Raw genomic sequence first — 18,818 nt, 5'->3', positions numbered from 1 at the left:
CCAGCAAACAGGAGCAAACAGAATGTGTCTGATAACACCGATGCCAGGCACTGGACTAAGGTTCCAGGAGGTTTATATAGCAACACCCCTGAAGTAACGACCCAGCTGGGTGCAAACTGAGGGAAGGAAATCCCAGTCATATCACTATTAACCACAAGAGGGAGCCAAAAAAGTCTAATTCACAACAGAGACCCTACCGAATCCTCCCCTGCAACACCCTCTGCCACAAGGTGTTGCCTGGTTCCTATCCAGTCAGCTTTCTCTCTAACTTCCTGCCTGACCCCCAGTTTTACCAGTATGTGAGGAGTGGCCTAGAGAATAGAACCCTTAGCTCCCCCTGGAGGCCCGACTGTGAAATGTATTGGTGTCTGTGATACCTGGTCAGATGAACTCTTTCAGTGCCATCAGACGTACCATAGCTCCCCTTAGCGGCGGAGCCACAGTACTGCAACGACCAGGACTCTGGGGCGCTACACTCCCCCCCGGTTAAATACAGTACTCCGGGACTGGGAAGAAAACAACAATACAGGTTAGCAAAAAGATATACAATTTGTTGAGTGCAATAACAATAAGCATACTTGAACAAAGCTTCCCTTTATGGGAGGTGAGGACACTTGAACGTTACAAACATGGTTAAATATCATAGCAACATGCTATAAATAACTTTCTTTTACCCAACCAGGTATTCTACTTAGTGCAATTCTTTGAACAATAATTTAACGTTGCCTTTAAGGACGTACACTCAGCATCCACAAAAGACCTTCCTATAATCACATTATAAGGCAAACAACTTTGTTCTCCTTCTTTAAATCTGCAGGACCGCCTGTCCTAACGGCTCCAGACCTGCTGCCTCTCCTTTTTATGCAGGACCGCCCCGTTCAGTCCGGGCCTACTGCCCTTCCACCACTATACACAGTATAGAACATATCATTTTCCCTTCTGTTTAGAACCAATGGGCCATCTCTATATGGCTCTTAGGAGGACTCACCCACTAACCCCATCCGGGTTTACCTTCTGTCCTCAACATTATTAAACATTCTTCACAGTTAACTAGTTAGTTACATTTAACGTTCACATATCAACATTATTACTTTCTTTCCAAACATCATCACTTTACTGTTTTAAGACAGTATTTCTCATAGGTACACAAGTAAACATCCCCTTTAAGAGGGGACCAAGTCTTCATGAGGTAGCGCAGCTTCTTCGGCTACCAGTCCGTACACAATAAGGACTCCGGTATGGTATCTTCGCAAAGAGTCCTTTTTGTACGTAAAACCAGTAAGGAGCACCCTTGAGAAGGTGCAACTATTCACAAGCAGTTTGTATCATGCACTGTTCATGATTCCAGCAGTTCTTGATAACGTAGAAGAAATTAGGAAATAACCAAAAAGCAGTAGGGATCCCGGGTCAACAAAGGGATCCCTTTAAGAGTTAACCCTGAACGGGTCTAGCAGCAAAATCAGGAAAACAAACAGTTAAATGAACTATATACATGTTCAGAATACTAAAATGTTTATTTGAACCATTCAGGAGGCAGCACCGGCGGAGGCAACCCCTTTGGGTATTGCGAACCGCCCGGTACTGCATAAGGGGGTCTGTTATCCCAGCTGGGGGTCTGTGTACCCACAGTCTTCAGTTCTGGGGCAGTAGACACGCGGGTCACCTGAGGAGGCACTTGCGTGGCCACGACAGCGGTGGAGGTCATAACGCGGCAAGTCGTGGTCTTCACGGTCGTGCCCGTTGGGGTGACCATGGTGGTCTCAGTGGTGATCGTGGGCCGACCACAAGGGGGCACCTTGGCCACGGGAGAGATCTTCTCCGGCACCTTAATCGGGGGTTCCACGAGCTTTTTCCTGTGGACATTCAAAGCAAACCATCCCTTCTCTCCAAAGTGCCGGGTGTAGGTAACTGCATCCCCTGGGTGGAGGTCCCGGTCCGGGTGACCCTCCCTCAAGTGAGACTCTACATCTCTCCGGTTAACGAACACTTCCGCATACAGGCCCGGTTCTTTGATGAAGCCCCAACCTCCACGGAGCCTGAAGGTGACAACGGTGCCCTGCCTGCGCGGGGCCTGGTGAGCGGTGGGGTCCTTGCGGGCCCGATCTTTGACTGCCAAATCTTTCTGATGGTAGGCTTCCAGCCCGGCCTGGTATTCTTTCTGTTTCTCCTCCCATTGCTGCTCTAGCTGGACCTGGTATTCCTCCCAGCTTAGGGCCTGTACCATCTCTCCCTCCTGGGTCTTCACCCCGGGGAACCCCATAAGGTTAGATCCTGGGTTCACCCAGCGGCACACTGTGCGCTCTGCACGCACTTCACACAGCAGAGCAGTGGGTCGAAGCGGGGCTTTCAGGCGGTGTTCCATACCCGTGGGCTCCTCCCATGGCAACAGGCGCTGAAGTCTATGGGTCCCAGGGAGAGGGGGTGCCGCAACGGGGCCTACTAGCAGGCCCTCGGCCGGCGGGACTAGGTCGGCGGACTCACCAGCCGATGCAGGCTCCTCCTCCGCGGCGGGTTCCTCTGGCGGTGTCGGCGAGGACCTCGGCAGCAGTATAGGATCCGTTGCTGGAAGACTGCTGTCCGGCGCCACCTGGTGCGGAGCTTGGGCCTTCACATGCAGCTGAAGGAGCTGGTCGAGCAAGTTCTCCATCTCGACCTGCAGGATTTCGGTGCTGTCCACGGAGAACTGGCTGCTGCGCTCATCCGGGTAGTCGGGGGAGACGTCCGCTTCAACCCCACTTTCGGGCTCAGATCTGCTGGCCATGGCGTCCTCCACGTGGGTCGCTTCCTGGTCTCTTTCCCGCTCTCTCCTTCGTGGGCGGTGTCGTTTCCTCGGTCTCCGCCCACCATTGAGGATCAGGAGGCGGATCTCTGCTGCTGACGGACACGTCCTCACAGTGCAGAAATATTTAGACTGGGCGGCCATTGTCTTTCGCGCTCTCCAGCTTGTCTACGCCCACTCCACGCCCCTCTTCTTCTCCTGCGCTTCTCCTCAGCGCTGTAATGGCGGCGGTTTTGGCGGTAACTTCTGGCGGCAAGTGGCAACACACAGTCCTTGTAATAAAGCACAGTCCAAGCACGATAAATCACAGTTCTAAGGCACACATGACCTGATTCTTCAGGCTTAAGTAGATCCTGTTCGTGACGCCAAGTTGGAGCGCCCCCACTGCGGCAGGGCCGAGGGGTACCCGGCACCGGGCCTCAGAGTCTCTGTTCTGGGGGTTTGTGGTTGTCACGGTGGCTAAGCCCGGTCCGTGACCCTGCTGGTCAGTGGGAGACGTCCGGTGAAAGGTGGTGGTGAATGATGGTGTAGTTGTGAAGTGCCGGTCGCAGTAAATAATGAGGACACCAGGTTGCAGTCTCTTTACCTCTTTACTGGAGATCTCTGGGTCCTCAGTCCGGAATCCAGATAACCAGGCTGCGCAAGTCCGGCCGGTCCAATGGCACCTCCAGAGTTCTCTTTGCAGGTGGAAATCTGTGCCTTCCTGCTAGCGCTGTGTGTTGTGGTCCTTCCCTGCTGTGCTTACGGAAAGTACCCCACAACTGTTGTGTCTGTTTCTGATGTTCCCTCACAACTCGATTAGATGATGTTCTGCTAATCCTCCGTCCCTCCCGGTGTTATGGTTGGGACGGCACCCGTATGACGGGTAGGCTCGGAGCTCTTCCGGGACCCTAGAGTCGCCCCTCTCCACAGGTTGCCCCCTATGTCTTCTTAGGTGATTGGTGTGAGACAGCCCGCCTATGACTGACTGTCCTGCCGTTGGTTTGAAGTATTGCTTGAAGCTAGATGTATAAATACTTCCTCGGCGTTCCGGCCACCGGTTGTGCGCCTCAGTAGGATGTTGCCTCGGTCTTACAGCACGACTCCTACTGGAATTCTCCTGTTTGCTTTGATCTCGTTTCTCACTCAGCACAATCTATCTCGCTTCTCGTCCTTTCTTAGGGCACCGCCGCTATACTGCGCAGGCACGGTCCCGTAACCTTCTTCCTTGTTGCTAGGCCTCCATCAGGGTCCCAAACCTGACAGAGACCCTACCGAATCCTCCCCTGCAACACCCTCTGCCACAAGGTGTTGCCTGGTTCCTATCCAGTCAGCTTTCTCTCTAACTTCCTGCCTGACCCCCAGTTTTACCAGTATGTGAGGAGTGGCCTAGAGAATAGAACCCTTAGCTCCCCCTGGAGGCCCGACTGTGAAATGTATTGGTGTCTGTGATACCTGGTCAGATGAACTCTTTCAGTGCCATCAGACGTACCATAGCTCCCCTTAGCGGCGGAGCCACAGTACTGCAACGACCAGGACTCTGGGGCGCTGCATTTACGCCGCAGCTCCGGCGCAGGCGTACTTTGCCTGACCTGTTGAGGGAAGAGCAAAGTACTGCAGTGCGCAGGCGCCGGGCCTCTCTGACCTTTCCGGCGCCTGCGCACTGCAGTACTTTGCTCTTCCCTCAACAGGTCAGGCAAAGTACGCCTGCGCCGGAGCCACGGCGTAAAGACCCGAAGAGGACATCATGGAATGAAGATGGGAGGCGCCGGAGCGGACCGGAGACACCCATCCGACCGGACCGCAACGGGACCGCCCCTGTGTGAGTATAATCTAACGTCTTTTTCTCCTCTTTCAGGTAACATCGGCGGCTTATCTACAGCATTACAGAATGCTGTAGATAAGCCCCTGATGCCGGTGAGCTTACCTCACCAGCCATTTTGGGGGTGACAGGTTCCCTTTAAGTGATAAATGCTTAAAGGTGTTGACCTCTTTAAGAAATTTCCAAACCGTGCACTTTTCTCACCGTTCCTTGGTCTGCATGTAAACAGGTGATCGGATGCAACAGCGCAGAAGATGAGGACACCAAAGATTATTTATTAATCTAACACAACAGTTTAGGTGATTAGGATACAGAATTGAGAAGGTTTCACAAATTCTTGAAATGGAGTGAAGTATTTTACAATGGCGATTTGTATACCCTGTGAGGCTGTGGCCTCTGATACAGCTAGGGGGCGCTGTTTGTTCTCCCCAGAATGTGCATACAGACGGATGAAGTCCATAGGTGTGCATGAGAGTCACGGATTTCCGGCCCGGGATTTCCAGGTGGCTGAAGGCCACAGGTTTGTGTATGTTTAAAAGCCCTGCAGTAAGGGGTATGGGTGTGTCAGGCCATGCAGGCCGTGTCAGGCCGTGCAGGTCGTGTCAGGTGTCTGGCCAGGTGAGGCCAGGGGTGCGAGGTGCACGTCAGTGTCAGTCTGGTGTGTGCTGATCTGCAGAGTGCATGGAGGCCAGCAGAGCCAGCACCCAGGGCAGCTGAATAGCCTGGCACCCGCAGCGTACACAGAGATGCAAGTCGTCCATGGTACTGGTCTTGGATGTGGACAGTCCTGTGCCTGGAGGTGGACAGTCTTGTGCCCGGAGGTGGATGTCCTGTGCCCGTAGGAGTCGGATGTGGACAGTCCTGTGCACGGAGGTGGATGTCCTGTGCCCGGAGGTGGACAGTCCTGTGCCCGGAGGTGGATGTTCTGTGCCCGGAGGTGGATGTCCTGTGCCCAAAAGAGGACTAGCATGTGCAACGATTGCAAACAGGTGGATATGGTGCCCGGCTGCTATCCGGAGGATATCCTGAACTGTGTACGACTCTGTGAGTAAAGAGTCTGTAAGAGACTGTGATACAGCGATGCAGGACACCCACGGGAACTAGTCAGAGGAGGGCTGGCGTGAGTAGTGTCTGCAACATATGAGGCTGTGTGTATGGAGACGTATAGAGACTGAGATGGCGTTCGGTTGCCCAGGGAAACTGGACAAGGGAAGTCTGGCCTGTTTAGGGACCGCAAATCTAAAGCCATGTGAAATGTATTGCATTGAACTGGTGTAACTGATCACTGAAGTTAAATGCATTTATGTGTACCTGGCTGCACTCCAGAGGATAAAGAGTGCAGTGCGCTGAGTGAGTACAGAGGACTGACACCCTGCGTCTTGGGCTGTCTTATATGTACCCGGCTGCACTCCAGAGGATAAAGAGTGCAGTGCGCTGAGTGAGTACAGAGACTTGTTACCGGCGTGCGGTCACCCAGGGAAACTGGACAGAGGGAAGTTCGGCCTGTGTATTGAATGCATCATATAGCCATGCATTATTAATGGACTGTATGAAGAAGCCGTTTACTATATTGACTGTGTGAAGTAACACAATAAAAGAGACTTTTGTGTTTGAATTTGTGGGTCACTGCTTCTTCACTGCGTACGAAGCTACTGCAGCTTTACAACCCCTTTTGAGGGTGGCAGTTGCTATATCAATTGTAACAATAAAACTCTATCATACAAAAAATAATCAATAATGATGGGTAATGGCGTCTCTGTCCAAATGCCCTGGCCTATAGTGTGCCACAGTCAGTCTCGTGCACTTCACCGTCATCACTTAGCCAGTGCGTCGATAGTAACAATCACAGTGCAGGCCCTAACGAGAGTCAGTGGCCCTACTGCATTAGGCTGTAAGTCTCTTATCGACTAGTTGCTTCAGCGATGCCTTTACCCCAGCCGCCTCTCTTTCCTGAATTGCAGCCCCCTGCTCCCCTCTGTATCATAATTTACAACACAGTCGCCTAGGTTCTTCCAGTCGACTCTCTCTCTCGTTCTCGATTTTTCTGGTCATCTCTCTTTCTCGGGACAACTCAATTTCTAAAATTGGTTCTGTCTCCCAGGTCGTCTCCATCTCTCTAGTCGTCTCTCTCTTTCTCTGGGGTCATCTTGATTTTTCTGGTCGGCACTCTTTCTTGGGTCGTCTCACTTTCTCTGGTCATCTCTCTCTCTGATCCCTCTTCCTCACTCAAGGCTGATGCTTTAATTCATTGGTCTGGCCCGTGCTGGTAGTTGCGGCTGTAAGCCAGCTCAGCTACTTCCATTTGTCTGTTCTGATACAGGTTCAGCTGTCAACTCCTCCCCTTCTTTGCCTTCCTGGGCCTTTTATAATTTTTAACTGAGAAACAGCTATCATCTGACCTGGTGTCTCCTCCAATCTCTTCCCCCAGGGAACATGCACTTCATTCTACAGTTCCTGCTAATGCAATTCTGTTTGCTTTCCCTTTTCTTATCATCTTTGACCAGCAGATTTACTTGCAGACCCTCTGTTAGGCATTATCTGTGTGCACCTTCTCATTTTTCCATCTCCTTACACAGCACTGAGTGTCTGCCGTTGCTCCCAGCGTCTGGTATGGGGTTCACCGCTGACGTCACTCATATCAGCAGACAGACCACCCTGCTCAGAGTACAGAGGTCACTTATTGGCTGCCAAGCTGTGGACCTGATATAAGTGTAGCGGCCATTAGCTGACACCAGAAGCAGTGGTGGAAACTCAGTGCTGGACCCAGAGGTGGAGAGTAAAGAGTGCTTGTTTTTTAATAACAGACTGCACTGCGGAACTGGGATTTTCTGAAAGAGGGCAACCCCTTTAAATAAAATATATCAGAGAGAAAGAAAATCACACAAGCTGCATCCTAACTCTCAACGATTTGATGCTACAATTGTATATCGGAAACATCACATTAAAACTGCTAAACAACAGGGAAGTTTGAGGACAAGAGCCGCATCAGAGGTAAATGAACTCTGAACTCCGAACGCAACATATTTGACAATCAGATTCCATGCCCACAGCATAGCTGCCCATTCATCTGAGTCCGCGTCAATGGCAAAAGACTAAGTAGAAAAGACGGAGCCCACGGGATAGTTCATAAATCATAATCAAACGCAGAGGAAAGGAGGAAGGGTCAATGAAAGGATATGGGCGAGAGCAAAAAACAAAGCGAGCATCACAGCAAATGACTGAAGTCGTCATATGCCGAGTGAAGAGTGTCATTTACAAGGAAAAGTTTTATGAACTCACTGAATGCACGCGACTATTGGCCTGGTATCTTATCAATAAGTTATCAATGTATGGACTGAAGTCTGTAGGCGCACACTGCTGTACGAAATGTCTGGCTATAAAAAGGAATATAAATAACAAAGTGCTGAAAAAAGTTATAGTTATACTATGTGATTAATTAGGCACTGGCTTAGCGGGACTTGTGCCCTCTATCCCAATAATAATTCCCTCTAAGCACCCCCTAAAACAAATAATGCTCCTTGGGCGCCTCCATTAGAAAGCATTATTGGCCCCTTAGTGCCACCTCCAAAAATAACAAATCTAAACCACTACAAAAAAAATAAAAGTTTATATTTGCATTATTCTAGAAATTACGGTAAGTCCTCTTTTCCCCTGCCACATTGCAGTGATGCCCACCTGCACCGGAACACTGATACCTTAAGATGGAGGACGGTGGGACAAGAAGACTGTGGTTCTCTGTTCTATCACGGGATACAAATGTATTGGCATCATGTCGACGCGAATACAATTCAAAGTGGAATTGGCGCAGTCACCCAGGGCCAATTCCAGGGCCAGCAGGGACTTTGGGGCATGTGATCTATCCCAGATCTTCGGCACTAATGATGCTACTGCTACTTACCTTTTTTTTCTTCCTATGAAATTTTGCACCCCTATGATTTTTGCCCCAAGGGCAGGCGCCCCTGTACTCTCCCACAATCTACATAACTGGAATGTGGACATATTTATGCCATAAAATTGGTCCTCTTACCCACTAAAAGAATTAGCTCCAAGTCCAAAGGACAACTGCCCTGCTGTCTATGGATTCTGGATCCTCATTTTGGAAGTATCTTCTACAAGCCATCAAAGTCTACCGCTACATGGAAGCAACCTGAGAATCCTTTGCACAAAGTCCATGCCAGATTTTAATGAAAAAATGAAAAATTCCTTTACGAGAACCCGTCATTGGTTTTACACCTTATAACTCCTGTCCATCACCTTGTAAAGGATGCAAATTGGGTTCCTACAACCCATTTAGACCCTCATAGGTGTCTCCATTTCTATGAAAAAGTACTTATTCATGTCCAACGTTGCATGCAAATTGCACTGTCCGGTTCAATGGGCGTCTCCAGATCAGGATCTGCGTGTCCTCATTGTCGGCAAACACCGCCTATTCTTTCTAGATGGACGAGGATGATGTCTTCTATGTCATCCACACATCATTCGCAATCTCACGCCTGCACAATTGAATCATTGATCTGAGAAAACGCATTTCGCTCTGCCCCACTGTGGGAATGATGGAGGAGACATCATCCATATCCATAAAGAAAGAAGAGGGCATGTTTGCCGGGACTGGGGAAGCGCTGAGCAAAGTCCAGAGATGCCCACCAGAGCGGATGGTGCAGTTTGCATGTAGTGTGGAACATGAATAAAAGACTTTTCTGGAGGTATGTGGGGCATCTATTGGTGTATAAAGAGATTTTATTAAACCCATTTACATGCTTTAAAAGGTGATGGGCATGGGTTCATAAGGCGTAAAACCAGGGACAGCTTCCCTTTAAGCTCCCACCCCAGTTTAGCCCTAATCAGATTCATTAGCCTCTGCACACCAAGGACTTCCAGGTGCCATATAAACTGCCAACAGCTGATCAGTGCGGGTTCTGAGTGTCAGACCCGGATTGATCTGACCACCATGACCTATCCTAGAAGACCCTAGTTTAGTCCCCTTTAATCAGCAAAGAGTGATAGACCAGGATATAACTTCATGTTAGAAAGTGAAGATGAATTTGAAGTAAAATATATCATTTTGGAACATAATGGTCCTAATAAAATATTGTGGATTTACAAGAAAAGTCATTTTTTCATGAATTTCAATCTATGTGTTTACTGTATTTTACATAAATCTTGTACATTTTCACATTTAGTAAATTATATATCTTTAGGTTTGTGTCATGTGAATTTATGGGACTAAAAGCAACTTATCCAATGGATTATATATGTTCCTATCAAAAAGTAGTAAATGTATATCTCAGGCTGTTAATTCTTAAGAGAAGGTTTAATTTAACATGAACATTTTTTTTTTTTTTACAAATTGGTTTATATTACTGGTAAAAATAAATTTGAAATATATCAGTTTTCGAAACACGATAAGAGAGTTTATTTTCTCGATATATAATGTGGGTTTTGTGTGCATAATTGTTTAACGTTCTAAAACAGTAAAAATATTTTATATATCTTTTTAAGATTTTATATAAATAAACAAATAAATGTATATAAAGATATATAGACAATATAAGTATATGTATATGTGTGTATACAGTGGGTGAAGTAACTGTTGAACACAACACCAGTTTTCTAGGTGAAAAAGAAATCAAACCACAGATGTCCATAAACTAAGGTATGGTATGTATAATAATGAGACATAACACAGGGTGAGTACAATCTTACTCGTTTTTCTCATCTTTCAGGATACATCAGGGGCTTATCTACAACATTACAGAATGCTGTAGATAAGCCCCTGATGCCGGTGGCCTTAGCTTATAGGCAAATTTTGGGGTGACAGATTCCCTTTAATGTTAACCCCTTTCTGACAAAAGATGTAATATTCCGTCCATGTGCCCTGGGCAGAGGCGTAGTTAGGGTTTTGGTTCAGGGTGGGCGAAACTTCTGAGTGGGCTCCTAACCAGGTAACCTTGATTACAACTGGGTGACGCACCCTAATAGTGGAGGAGAACCTCAGCAGATGACCGCGCTGTTACTGAAGATAATCTCTATATAAAGACCAACACTGATATTACCGCCATATGGTCAGTGGTAGATACCAGCCCTACAGAACATAAAACAGATCACAGCACAGTTACAGATAATGACTTACTGCTGACGTTCTTTCTGATGGAATCGTTCACTTTTCCCGTCTTTTCCATCTGACCCAGACCGACGTGACGACTTCTTCCAGCCAGGACTCGTCTGCATATTTCACGTCTCATATTTTCAGCACCGTCACCATCCATTCCCAACCTGCACAAACTCCTCATCCTGCTGATACCCCAATACTGAGCCGCTGCTGCTGTATGTGTCCCTATTACTGCCCCTGATACCCCAATACTGAGCCGCTGCTGCCGTATGTGTCCCTATTACTGCACCTGCTGTTTGGTACTTTGTGCCCTTTAAATTCTAAAGCACCCCTCTAGAACAGTGCTCACCTCAAGAGCCACCAACAGGTCATGTATTCAGGATTTGCTTAGAATTGCACAGGCGATGGGATTCTTGCCTTTCCAGGTAATGCAATGATCACCAGGGCAATACTTAGGAAATCCTGAAAACATGACCTGTTGGTGGCTCTTGAGGACCGCAGTTGGGGAACACTGCTCTAGAATATAGTAATGCCGGGTGCAAGTGCCCTCATTTTTTTCCTAGAAAGTAATATTGCCCTGTGTGCCCCTTTGACAGTCACAGTAACCTGAGTTCCCCTATAAGTGCCCACTTTACTTTTAAGAATGCCCCGAGTATCCCCCTGTACAGCTCCCCTATACACAGTATGCTCTCTTATACACAGTATAATGCCCCCTCACTGTATACATACTGACCCTTTAGTATCCTCCAAACTGTTTGATGATTCCAACACTGTATGATGGCCCCCTCAATAAAAATAATAATAATCTGTATTTTTATATAAATATAAAATTTATATATATATAAATATTCCGCAGCGCTTTACAGGTTGCACACATTATCGTTGCTGTCCCCGTTGGGGCTCACAATCTAAATTCCCTATCAGTATGTTTTTGGAATGTGGGAGGAAACCGGAGTACCCGGAGGAAACCCACGCAAGCACGGAGAGAACATACAAACTCTTTGCAGATGTTGTCCTTAGTGGTATGTAAAGGCACAGATGATTGGCCTCGGGGAGACCAAAACATCCAACACCGCGGAGACACCATCACGTGTTTCTCAACGCAGTGATCCAGAACACTGCCTTCATCCCTTATGGGAAATATGCAAATGCATGTAGGATAGCTGCAGAGACACCATCACGTGTTTCTCAACACAAGCAGTGAATAGCCAGACCTTTCCCCGGGAAGGAACAACCACGGGAAGGGCAGCATCCAATAAAGGAAAACATCCAATACAGGAAAACCACCTATGCCAAGCATGGTATCCATCCACAGACAGCTGTTTCGGGGTGTTTGCCCCTCATCAGTGTGGAGTAGGAATCTGGCTATTAGGAGCAGTGCCTAGTAAAAGGCTGTAAAGGCACAGATGATTGGCCTCGGGGAGACCAAAACATCCAACACCGCGGAGACACCATCACGTGTTTCTCAACACAGTGATCCAGAACACTGCCCCCATCCCTTATGGGAAATATGCAAATGCATGTAGGATAGCTGCGGAGACACCATCACGTGTTTCTCAACACAAGCAGTGAATAGCCAGACCTTTCCCCGGGAAGGAACAACCACGGGAAGGGCAGCATCCAATAAAGGAAAACATCCAATACAGGAAAACCACCTATGCCAAGCATGGTATCCATCCACAGACAGCTGTTTCGGGGTGTTTTGGGGCTGCAAGGCTGCTGTGCTATCCACTGCGCCACCAATGTAATCTCCACACTGTATGATGGCCCCTAGATAGCCTCCATATAGTATAATACACCAGATAGTCCTCCATATAGTATAATGCACTCCCCATAGGCCTCCATATAGTATAATGCACTCCTCATAGGCAGACTCTATAAGTATTCCCCAACTACGGTCCTTAAGAGCCACCAACAGGTCATGTTTTCAGGATTTCCTTAGTATGGCCCAGGTGATAATTTCATCACCTGGATAGGCAAGCATTCCATCACATGTGCAATACTAAGGTAATCCTGAAAACATGACTTGTTGGATGGCTCTTGAGAACTGGAGTTGGGGAGCACTGCTCTATATAGTATAATGCACCCCCATCGGTAGACTCTATAATATATAATGCAGGCCCCATGGGCAGACTCTATATAGTATAATGCAGCCCCCCATAGGCAGACTATAGCATAATGCAGCGCCCCATAAGCAGACTCTATAGTATAATGCAACCCCCATAGGCAGACTGTAATGTAAGGAAGCCCCCCATAGGCAGTGTCATGCTGCTGCAGTGCAGTATAACACAACCTCCACCAGAGGGAGCTTGAGAGGGAAGTGAGACTGGGTACACAGAGAAGCACTACAGATCAGCAGCACAGGCGCTACCAAGCGGTGAGAGAATGGTCAGACAAGCCGAGTCGAAATACAATCGGAGGCAGAAGTACAAAAAGGGATAAGCAGTAAATGTGGTCAGAACAAGCCAGGAGGTTCAGCAGCGGTCATTAGCGGATAAGACAAAGTCAGAAAACAGAAGCAAGTCCGAATACAAGCCAAGTCAGGTACCAGAGAATCAAACAGACAAACAGAGAAACGCTGGGAAAAGGGCAGACAGAGAGAGTCAACAGACAGGGGACAAGTCAGGGATCACAGCTGGACAAATCAAGAGCTACCAGAGTCAGGTTCACACTCCGAAGGCAGAACTATAGCTGACACTGCCAGCAGGATTCATGGGAGCTAAATAGCAAACCTGAACCCTGAATGTGGCAGAGCAAAGTTAACCCTTGACATGATCCGCCCGAGAAAAGGGCAGACAGGATTAAACCCTGGAACGGATCATGACAGGCAGACTGTAATATAATGCAGCCATCCCCATAGGAAGACTGTAATATAAGGCAGGCCCCCATAGGCAGACTCTAATATAATGCACCCCCAGGCAGACTCTAATATAAGGCAGCCCCCCATAGGCAGACTCTGATATAATGCATATAATAGATAGCCGTAGGCACTACTATTGGGGGTGGTGCGCAAGTAGGTGCCCAAACCATATATACTTGTAGATCAACTTGGCACACACGTGATAGGATGCAAATAGGTGTCCACCGCTTGTCCTTAATGTGGACTCAGGACAAGAGGTGGACACCGCGTCCGGAACGGGAGCTCACCAGTGCGATACCAGCACAAAGTCTGAACCTATGAGTACCGAATTTCCTAAGGGGTAACCCGCCTATAAAATACGTTCACCAGCCATCTCTAAAAAGAGAGGTACATTGAAGAAGGTCTATGACCGAAACGTCATTGTGTATGTACTCTCTTAAATTAAAATCACATTTGCATCCTATCACGTGTGTGCCAAGTTGATCTACATGTAATATAAGGCGGGCCTCCATAGGCAGACTGTAATATAATGCACCCCCAGGCAGACTCTAATATGACTCCACGGTTAGACACGGCTGTGTCAGCATCCACAACTGTGCCACCAACGAATGGCTATTGCCTTATGCCATATTGACTGTCACAAAACCAAGTGTAATGAATCTCTTTGGGGACAGATTACTACATGTTGCCTGCATAGTGCGACTGTGTGATCAAGGCCATTAACTGGCTGAAACGTCTGCCTGTTGCTATAATCACATGTTACCAATAAAGTTTCACTTGAAGCATAATTCTTCACCCTGACATGTGCAGTATTCTTCTGAACTATAGACTATTGGGACCATCAGTCCCTTTTCACTAGCACTGTCCGTCCAATTTTAGTTGAGTGCTAGCCTTCAAATTTTTTCATATATAAGGCAGACCCCCATAGGCAGACTCTGATATAATGCAGGCCCCCAGAAGCAGACTGTAATATAATGCACCTCCAGGCAGACTCTAATATAAGGCAGCCCCCATAGGCAGACTCTGATATAATGTAGCCCCCCATAGGCAGTCTGTAGTATAATGCAGCCCCCCATAGGCAAACGTTAATATAATGTAGCCCCCCATAGTCAGATTGTAATAAAATGCACTCCCAGGCAGACTCTAATATACGGCAGCCCCCCATAGGCAGACTAATATAATGCACCCCCAGACAGACTCTAATATAAGGCATCCCCCATAGGCACACTCTAATATAATTCAGCCCCCCATAGGCAGACTGTAATATAATACACCCCCTCAGGCCTCTATAGTATGATGCACTTCCATAAAAAATAAATACAATACTCACCTTTCTTCCTGGTTCCTGCGCTGCTCTGAGCTTCCGCTCATCTCCTGACAGCGGGCGCTGGGTAGTGATGTCATCGCACCCACGGTCAGTGTCTGCGTCAGATGCTGAGAGGGGGATGATGGGAGAGGGAGCATAGCGCTCCTTCTCTCATCAATGCAGTCAGCTGTATCAGCATCTAGCCGATACAATTGAACCTGCGATGATGAGCGGGGGCCACTGCTGGCACCGTCTCACCTCCGCCTGCTCAGAAGCCCCATAACAGCCGGGTAACAGAGCAGGGAGTTTGATTCTCCCTGTTCTGCCGCAGAATGCAACTATATGGGTGTGCTGTGCACGCTGATACAGTTATGGTAGCATAGCTTTGGATGGACCGCCTCTGACCCCCACGGTAGCTACGCAAATGACCTTGGGCCTATTTGACCAGGGATGGATTATTATGTCTGCGCAATCGCTCGCGCACACAGGGGGCGTGCGGGCGATCTGGGACTAAGTGCCAGGAATGGTTACAGGCCGGTCCCGGTACTTTAACCCCCAAAATGCTGTGATCAAACACGATCGCAGCATTCCAGGAGCCGGCAGAGGGCTGACAGCCCCTCTGCTTTTGGATCAGAGACTCCGCGGTGAGACGAGGGGTCCCGATCGTTGCCATGGAGACCTGATGTCACCATGACGACATCGGGGTCACCAGACCTAGCAAACGTACTGATCATGCCCGGTGCATGATGAGCAAGTTTGTCTGTCAATGCAGCGCTGACAACTTCTATAGCATGCAGATGCTGCTTCATCCCCATGCTATAGAAGCGATCAGCCTGCAAAAAATGATATTCCCATAGTGGGACAAAGTCAAAAAGTTAGAAAAAAAGTAAAAAGTTTTTTTTAAATAATCGTAAAAATATATATTTTTTAAATCAAAGATAATAATAATAAAATAAAAAGATATTGCATTTCTAAATAAATATTTGAATGAAAAAAATTATAAACAATAAAAGTACACAAATTTGGTGTCGCCGCCTCCGGAATGACCCGACCTATAAAACTGTCCCATTGCAGTTGTGCTCAAAAGTTTACATACCCCGGCAGAATTTTTGCTTTCTTGGCCATTTCTTAATACCGCGAATTGCCCCCTCTAACATCAATGACAGCTTGAAGCCTTTTGTGGTAGTTGTGGATGAGGTTCTTTATTTTCTCAGATGGTAAAGTTGCCCACTCTTCTTGACAAAAAGCCTCCATTTCCTGTAAATTCCTGGGCTGTCTAACATGAACTGCGCTCTTGAGATCTCCCCAGAATGGCTCAATGATATTGATTTCAGGAGACTGAGATGACCACTTCAGAACATTCACTTTGTTGTGCTGTAGCGAATGACATGTCGACTTGGCTTTGTGTTTTAGATCGCTGTAATGTTAGAACGTCCAAGTACGTCACATGCACAGCTTCCACGCTGATGACTGTAAATTTGCCTCCTGTATTTGCTGATAACTGTCATGATCCAGTCCGGGTGTTTGTTTCTTGCTATTCTCTTCCCGGTCTGGTCATGCGTGGGTTAACCTTCTCTGCCTCGTTCTGGGTTCGGTGTGGCTATTTCAGTCTGATGTGGCCTGCAGACCAATGGCAGTGATAGTTCATGCTCCCCAGCTAGAGCAGCTGACCCCTTGATACTGTGTTTTGTCCTCTGCCCTTGTAGTCTGTTCCCTTGACTTCCCTTTTCTGCCTCCCCGCTTGTCTTAGTGTTCACTCCCTGTTCTTGGACCTTTTGGTATGTGACCCGGCTTGTCTTTTGACCTGTTTTACTGTCTCTCATCTCAGTTATATCTGCTCCCATCTGGCTCTGACTTCTGACTTGTATTTGACCACATGCATTGCTGTGACCTCTGGTACTTCTTGTCCTGACTGTTTCTGACTCGGCTTGTCTGACCACTCTTTTGCCACCAGGTGGCGCTTGTGCTGCTGCTCAGTGGTGTTACGCTGTGTGCAACCTCTCTTCCCTCACCAGCATCCCCTGGTGGAGGTTGCACTATACTGCACTGCAGCAGCATTACAATAACGTGCTGCATTCATCTCTCCTTCAACTTTGACCAAGTTTCCTGTGCCTTTGTAGCTCACACATCCCCAAAACATTAGCGATCCACCTCCGTGCTTTACAGTAGGAATGGTGTTCCTTTCATCATAGGACTTGTTGACCTCTCTCCCAATGTAACATTTATGGTTGTGGCCAAAAAGTTCAATTTTGGTCTCATCACTCCAAAGTTCCTTGTTCCAGAAGTTTTGAGGCTTGTCTCTGGGCTGTTTTGTGTATTGTAGGTTAGATACTTTGTGGCATTTGCACAGTATTTGCTTTCTTCTGGCGACTCGACCATGCAGCCCATTTTTCTTCAAGTGCCTCTTTATTGTGCGTCTTGAAACAGCCACACCACTAGTTTTCAGAGAGTCCAGTATTTCAGCTGTTATTTGTGGATTTTTCTTTGAATCCCAAACAATTTTCCTGGCAGTTGTGGATGACATTTTTGTTAGTCTACCTGACCGTGGTTTTGTTTTTACAGAGCCCCTGATTTTCCATTTGTTAATCACAGTTTGAATGCTGCTGACTGGCATTATCAATTCCTTGGATATCTTTCTGTATCCCTTTCCTATTTTATACAGTTTAACTACCTTTTCCCGTAGATTCGTTGAGAGTTCTTTTGCTTTCCCCATGACTCACAATCCAGAACCGTCAGTGGCTGGATGAAAGATGCAAGAGTCTGTCTGGATCCCAGAAACTCACTCAGCTTTTATGCACACACACTGATTACAAGCAAACAGGTCACCGGAGAGGATGTTACCTTTAGTAGCCATTCAAACCCATTTGTGTCAACCTCTGTGCATGTTATCAGGCCCAAATCACCAGGGTATGTAAACTTTTGATCAGGGTCATTTGGATGTTTTGGGTTGTCATTATGATTTAAAAAAAACAAAACACAGTAGTTTGACAATAAATGGCTTCACCCAACCACTAACCATGAGTGGAGAAAAAGTTTTGGTGCTATCATTGATATTCTCTGAAAAAAGGCCAAGAAGGCAAAAACACTGGCGGGGTATGTAAACTTTTGAGCACAACTGTAGTTAACCCTTTTAGTGAAAACCATAAAAAATAAAAAAAAAAAACAAGGCAAAAAACAATACTTTTTCATCATACCGCCGAACACAAAGTGGAATAAAACACGATCAAAAAGACAGATATAAACAAACATGGTACCGCTGAAAACGTCATTTTGTCCTGCAAAAAATAAGCAACCATACAGCTCCATCAGCAGAAAAATAAAAAAATTATTGCTCTGAGAATAAAGGGATGCAAAAATAAAATTTTTAGAGAAAAAATAATTTACTGCTTAAAAAGCGTCAAAACATAAAAAAGATATAAATCGCTATAATCGTACTGACTCAAAGAATAAAACTGCCTTATCAATTTTACCACACATGGAGCTCACAAAAAATGTCATGTGCCCAAAAATGGTACCAATAAAAACGTCAACTCAAAAACAAGACCTCACATGACTCTTTAGGCCAAAATATGGAAAAATTATAGCTCTCAAAATGTGGTGATGCAAAAACTATTTTTTGCGATAAAAAGCGTCTTTTAGTGTGTGACAGCAGCCAAACATAAAAACCCGATATAAATCTGGTATCGCTGTAATCGCATCGACCCGAAGAATAAAGTCACCTAATCACTTATACCGCACGAGGAACAGTGTAAAAAATAAATAAAACCAATTCTTCACCTACTGTTGATTTTTCATTCTGCCTCCCAAAGATCGCAGTAATACGTAGATTTACGTTATATGTCAGGTGCTGGTCTTTGATGACAGCTCAGAAACAGAGATGCATCATTGCTGGCAGAGAATGGCAGTGATATTCAGCCAAGATACTCCTCTGTAAGGAAGTGGACAAGAATGAAGACGACTACA

This window comes from Ranitomeya variabilis, chromosome 2 (assembly GCF_051348905.1).
Source record: "Ranitomeya variabilis isolate aRanVar5 chromosome 2, aRanVar5.hap1, whole genome shotgun sequence".
NCBI classification, from domain to species: Eukaryota; Metazoa; Chordata; class Amphibia; order Anura; family Dendrobatidae; genus Ranitomeya; species Ranitomeya variabilis.
This window is presented reverse-complemented; position numbering follows the sequence as displayed.